Here is a 6,270-nt window from a genome sequence, read left to right as displayed (position 1 = left end):
CCCCTAGCTGCCCTTCAGGTCTGGAATTGAACCCATACCTGTGGTTTCCAGCCAAACAAAATACAGGCATGTGAGTTAAACATTTATGTCAAGTAGATACACGCCTTGGAGAGAACAATCATGGGAGAAGGAAGGGCTGCTTATGCACAGAGAGACAGCTCAGGGGGCAGGAATGTATGGAGGGATGACACTGGGAAGAGGTAACTATGGGGAGGAAGTGGAAGGGGAGCTGTTGCATTGTGGTGAACTGTGGTCAATGACATGAAACAAAGTATATGTGAACTGCTGTATGGAAAGTGAATTTGCTCTGTAAATCTTCACCTAAATCACAATAAAAGAAAAATAATAATAAAGGAAAAAAATAAACAAATAACTGCCATTTTACATCTGATTCAAAGGTTACTTTCATTTTCTTAACCTCAAAGAAGAGAGCCAAATGCCAAATTGAGTCAATGGCATGTCCTTTCATAGAACTGTTGGCAAAACAATTTAATGTATAAATGACAGAAATGAGAGGTATTGGTTATGTTACTGCTATTGTATTCAGAAAGAGTATGTGTGTTCCCAAGATTAGATTTTTATGACAGATTTTCTTTTCAGTCACATGTAATACAGAACTTTTATTTGTCAAAGAAGTTATATTTGTATTCAGTTGTTGTAGAAATCTCAGAAGAAAAATTTCCAGGCTCCATTTTACTTTTGAGAGTACATATATAAACCTGAAACAATGAGTTTTTTCTTTGGCAATAAATTTTGCTTGACTTTGAAAGCCCCAGATTTCCTGAAAGTATTTTAATATTGGAGATAAGTATGTAAAATATTTCTGGGTTCTGGTATTTATGTTCCCTCCTAAACTGAAGCAAAAATTCCTAGAGAAAGTCTAAGAGTAGATTTGTTTTTCTATCTAGTCTTCAGTTTTTCAAAAGTTGTCTTGATGTTGAGATCTATCAACAATGCTTCTGGACCTGTGCACAGCCAAGTTAGAGTGTTTTCCTGGACTAGAGAGGCCAGTTGTGGTGACAGTTGTGCTTACAATGGTTAATAAAGGAAGATCAGAGAATGCTTAAAGCTGGGAGGAATTGTACAAATTAACTCTCACTGCTGCCAATTTTCAAATGGGAAACTGAGGTGCAAGGAGATGAAGTGGCTTGGAAAAGTCATGTAGCTAGCTCATGGTAGAGTTGTGACTCAGGCAAACTGACTCTCCATCCAGTGCTTTTCTTAGTAATTTCCCAGAAACCTTATTACTTCACTGCTAAATTGCCCTTTTTGCATTTCAATAGGCCCCTGATTTTGGTCAGGCTCTATGTTTGGCCTCAATTCTGGCCTTTGGCTATATTGACTACATGTGATTTGACCCCCTCCTGTGGTGTAGTACCTAAGGCGTTTGACTGCTAATCAGAAGGCTGGGGGTTCAAACCCACCAGCCACTCCTCAGAAGGAAGACTGGCAATCTACTTCTGTAGAGATAATGTCTTGGAGGGGTCACTATGAGTTGGAACCAAGTGGATGGAAGTGAGTTTGTTTGTTTCTTTGTTTTTTGATTAGTCTTGTCAATAAGGAGTCCTGGTGGTGCTTGGCTGCTGAAGAATAATTTGGCAATTCTTGAGGAAAACCTGTCAATCTGATGCTTGAAACCTAGGAAATCCTATGCGGCACTTCTACTGTGTCACATGCTGTTGCTTTGAGTCAAAATTGACTCAGTGAGACCTAACAACAGCAGTTTTGGCATTCTCTGAATGGTTTTGACATGGTTTTTCTCCTTTGAAGGCTTCAGTTCCTGGCTACCTTGAGAAGGACTATTTCTCTAGCTCCAATCTATTTGTCTTTATTATTGTTGCAGCTATTGCTACTATTACTGTAACTACTGCTACTGCTACTACCACCATCACCATAATATTTTATTCAGTTACTACTTTGTGTCAGGCACTGTGTGTGGCACTTTATAAAAATAGTCTCATTGACTCCACACAGCTCTTTGAGCTGGATATTTTCTTTCCTTCTTGCAGTTGAGGAAATTAAACTTCAGAAAAGTTAAATCAAATCCACATCATTACATAGTGTGAAGTGGCAAATCTGACATTAAAACCTAGGAATGTCCAAAGCCTATTCTCTTTTCATGACACTCCTTAGTCCTTATCTGCAACTGTGTAAAGGTCAGATTTTGAGTCACAAAATTATTGCAAATTGCACTGCTTATGGGATCCTGCTTCCCATTATTGCACTTTGTAAACAATTGTCTTTAATTATATATTAGTACATGAGACTTCCCTCTTTGGGCTTGTCTGGTACAAAACTTCCTGGCTCTCTACTCTGAGAGCTCTCTGTTTACTGTTCTGCCCTGTTATGTATTCAGCATGTGGGAATAGGAACAGTTAAATGTCAGTCTTTCCCAACTTGATGTATAAATTCAATACAATAGCAATGAAAATCTCAGCAAACATTAACAATGTGAAAAATGCAACCAATGTCACTGAACAATACGTGCAGAAGTTGTTGAATGAGAACCTGTTTTGCTCTATATACTTTCACCAAAATACAACTAAGTGTATATATATTTAAATCCAAGCAATCTATTTTATAGATATTTTTTAAAGTTTATTAATTTTTTAATTAAGAAAATATTATTTATTAATAAGAGTCTAAAACCAAATAACCAAACTCACTGCCATCAAGTCAATTCTAACTCATAACAGTCCCCATTGGGTTTCCAAGGCTGTAAAATTTTATGGAAGCAGATTGTCCTATCTTTCTTCCGTGGAGTGGCTGGTGGGTTTGAACCACCAACCTTTTGGTTAGCAGCCAAATGGCTTAGCCACTATATCACCAGAGCGCCTTAATAAGATTATATAGTGTATATGGAAAGAAAAAAGACCCAGAATATATAACACAATAATAAAGAAGAAAAACAAACTTGGGGAATTTGTATTTCCAGACTTTAAAACATACTGTAAAGCTACAATAATCAAGATGGTGTGATTTTGGGGAAACAGTAGACACATCTATCAAGAGAAGATAGCATTAGAGAAAATCTTGGTGACTGAGTTTGAGGATGAGCTTTTAGATAGAACACCATATCTCAATCCATTAAATTTTTAAAAATAGATAGGTTGGACTTTATTAAAATTAAAAATATCTGCTCTGTGAAGACACTGTTATGAGAATGAAAAGATAACTCAGAGATTTGGAGAAAATATTTGCAAGACACATATCTGATATCAACAATTAAATTGTTGATTAAAAATCACAATAAGAAAATGACAAATTCAATTGGAAACTTGGCAAAGATCTGAATAGGTCCCTCACCAAAGAGGATACACATATAGCAAATAAGCATCTCCAAATGCTTAACATAATTTCTTATTAGGGAAATGCAAATTAAAACAAAATGAGATATCATTATACACCTATTAAAGTGATTAAAAATCCAAAAAAATTATCAAAAACTAGGAAGAATGTACAGCAAGAGAAACTCTCATTCATTGCTAGCAGCAATGCAAAATGATACAGCCACAATGGAAGACAGTCTGTTAGTTTCTTGCAAAGCTAATATAGTCTCAGTATGCAATCAGGCAGCCCCACTCTTAGTTATTTACCCAACTGAGTTGAGAACTTAAGTCCACAAAAAATCCTGCACATGAATACTTACAGCACTTCATTTACAATCACTAAAAAGCTAGAAACTACCAACATGTTCTTCAGGGTGTGAATTGGTAAATAAAACTGGCATATCCATACAATAGAATGTTATATAATGATAAAAATAAATTATCAAGCCATGAAAGGACATGGATACACTTTAAATGTTCATGTTGCTATGTGAAAGTAGCCAATATGAAAAGAAAAACTACATATTCTGTGATTCCAATTATATGACATTCTGGAAAAGGCAAAATTACAGAGTCAATAAAAAGTTCATTGTTTGCCAGGAGTTTAGGGCAACCCTCTGATACAAAGCTTGCCCTCTCTGTTGAGGAGAGGAGTGAGTAGGTGAAATATAGGATATTTTTAAAACAGTAAACTACTATGTGTGATTCTGTTAGTATATACACTTTTATGTATGGTATTGTAATGGTGCATTATGCATTTGCAAAACTTTATATCATGTTGCGTGAGCTTTAATATAGGTGAAGGTTTAATATAAAAATCATTTAGAAGATCAGAAGATTTCCAGGAGTTGTGCAGGCTTTGACAAGATAATCTAAACATATTACAAATGTATGAAGCAATCTTACTGAAGAAGGTAGAGGAAAAAGGTGGTGATGTAAGTAACTTTGAAAATGAGTGAAATCTGTAAGAACAAAGGCAAAAAGAGCTCTACATAAACACTGTACTCTCATTAATAAAGTTCTTTCCAAGGTTACAGATTAGCAATGCTGATAACACATATTCATATATTCTGAAACTGAATAATTATGCAAATGAATGGTAGATGCCATTCAGATTTCCCAATTATGAATTGGGTGTTTACAGATAAGTAAAAAGAACCTAGAATGATTCATATAGTAATGATAAAGAGTTGGAGACATTGGCAAGAACACATGTTTAGCTTAATATAGATACAGATGGTTATGCAGAAATATTTATAGATATGTGTATATGCACAGACTAGTATACACACATATATTTCTTTGCTCTGTCAGCTGAGAGGCCACAAAAATGAAACTACAGTAGAGCAATGAACACATATGTTGCCCAGATCTTGGTTTCCAGTGCTATTCATTAATAAAAAAGAATCAATGCAGAAAAAGCTATTTCTAAAACAGGAGGAGGAAATATACAAGATGAATCTTAAGCATCTTTTAGTGCCAGAAAGGAAGAATGTGCTGAACAAACAAATAAAAACTCAAAAAGCACTTCACATTGGTAGGTTTATGCAGAGGCACAGGAGTCAAGTGAAAGCACTCCCATGGCTAAAGCTTGAGAAATTTGAGCAAGAAATAAAGTGGTATTGGACTATAACCCAAAATATAAAAATAAATATCCATGAAACCATACTGATATAAATATGTTGTTGTTGTTATGTGCCGTCGAACCGTACCCGACTCATAGCAACCCCTCCTTGGGTTTCCGAGGCAGTATCACTATGGAAGTAGATTGCCCAACCTTCCTTCCGAGGAGTGGCTGGTGGGTTTGAACTGCCAGCCTTCTGGTTAGCAGTCAAGTGCCTTAGCCACTATGCTACCAAAGCTCCCTGATATAAATATATGAGTGATTAAATAAATAAACGTGGAAGAAGAGAGAAATCTCCCATGCAGAAGAATTTGAAATAAATTTTGTATGTAGTCTTCCTACAATATAGTGCAACATAACTCTGGCCTTCTTAACTCTTGGCTACACATAGTGACATCCTTCCAAAGAGTACAGGGAGGTGGGTAGAAGAGTAACTTCACAGTGGAGAAAACCTGATAAATACTACCTCAGCCAGATGATCAATGTCAACATCATCATAAATCAAGTTGATAGTATCCATCTTTGATATGACATGATACAAATGGCACTTCTGTGATCTTCCTACCAAACACCCTTTATTCAAATCTAATCATGAGAAAACCATCAAATTTTAATAGAGAGTCATCCTACAACATACTTGACCAGAACACCTTAAAACTATCAGGGTCATCAAAACCAAGACAGACGGGAATGCATAGTTCAGAAGGGCACAAGGAGAGGGGAATCACGGGGACAGGAGAGGAGGAGAGTTTGTTATGGTTGGGGTTGGTAATTGGGGTGTGAAATCAAATGTGCATAAACTGTTAAATGTAAAACAAATCTGCACCCAAAGCACAATAAAATAAATATATAAAAAGTTATAGCCTGGAGGAGCCTAAGGAGAGATGACAAATAAATGTAATATATCCTGGATGGGCTCTTGGAACAGAAAAATTACATTAGTAAAAACTAAGGAAATCTGAATAAACTACGTGCTAATGTGCTGTACCAATATAAGATGTTAATACTAAAACCCATTGACATCAAGTTGATTCCAATCCATAGCAACCCTATAGGACAGTGTAGAACTATCCCATAGGGTTTCCAAGGCTGTAAATCTTTACGGATGCAGACCACCACATATTTCTCTTATGAAGTAGTTGGTGGGTGTGATAGTTGAAGATGTGTCAACTTGGCTGGACTCCAGTTGTGAGTGGTGGTTCCCATGATGGATCACATGACTGCGTCCTAAGCGGCCGGTCAGTCTAGGGGGAGTTTCCCCAGGGGTGTGGCCTACCTGTAATACTATCCCAGGGACAAACTGGAATAACGGCATTC

This window comes from Orycteropus afer, unplaced genomic scaffold (genome assembly GCF_000298275.1).
Source record: "Orycteropus afer afer isolate SDZICR_OR568_19922 unplaced genomic scaffold, OryAfe1.0 scaffold00026, whole genome shotgun sequence".
NCBI lineage: Eukaryota > Metazoa > Chordata > Mammalia > Tubulidentata > Orycteropodidae > Orycteropus > Orycteropus afer.
This window is presented reverse-complemented; position numbering follows the sequence as displayed.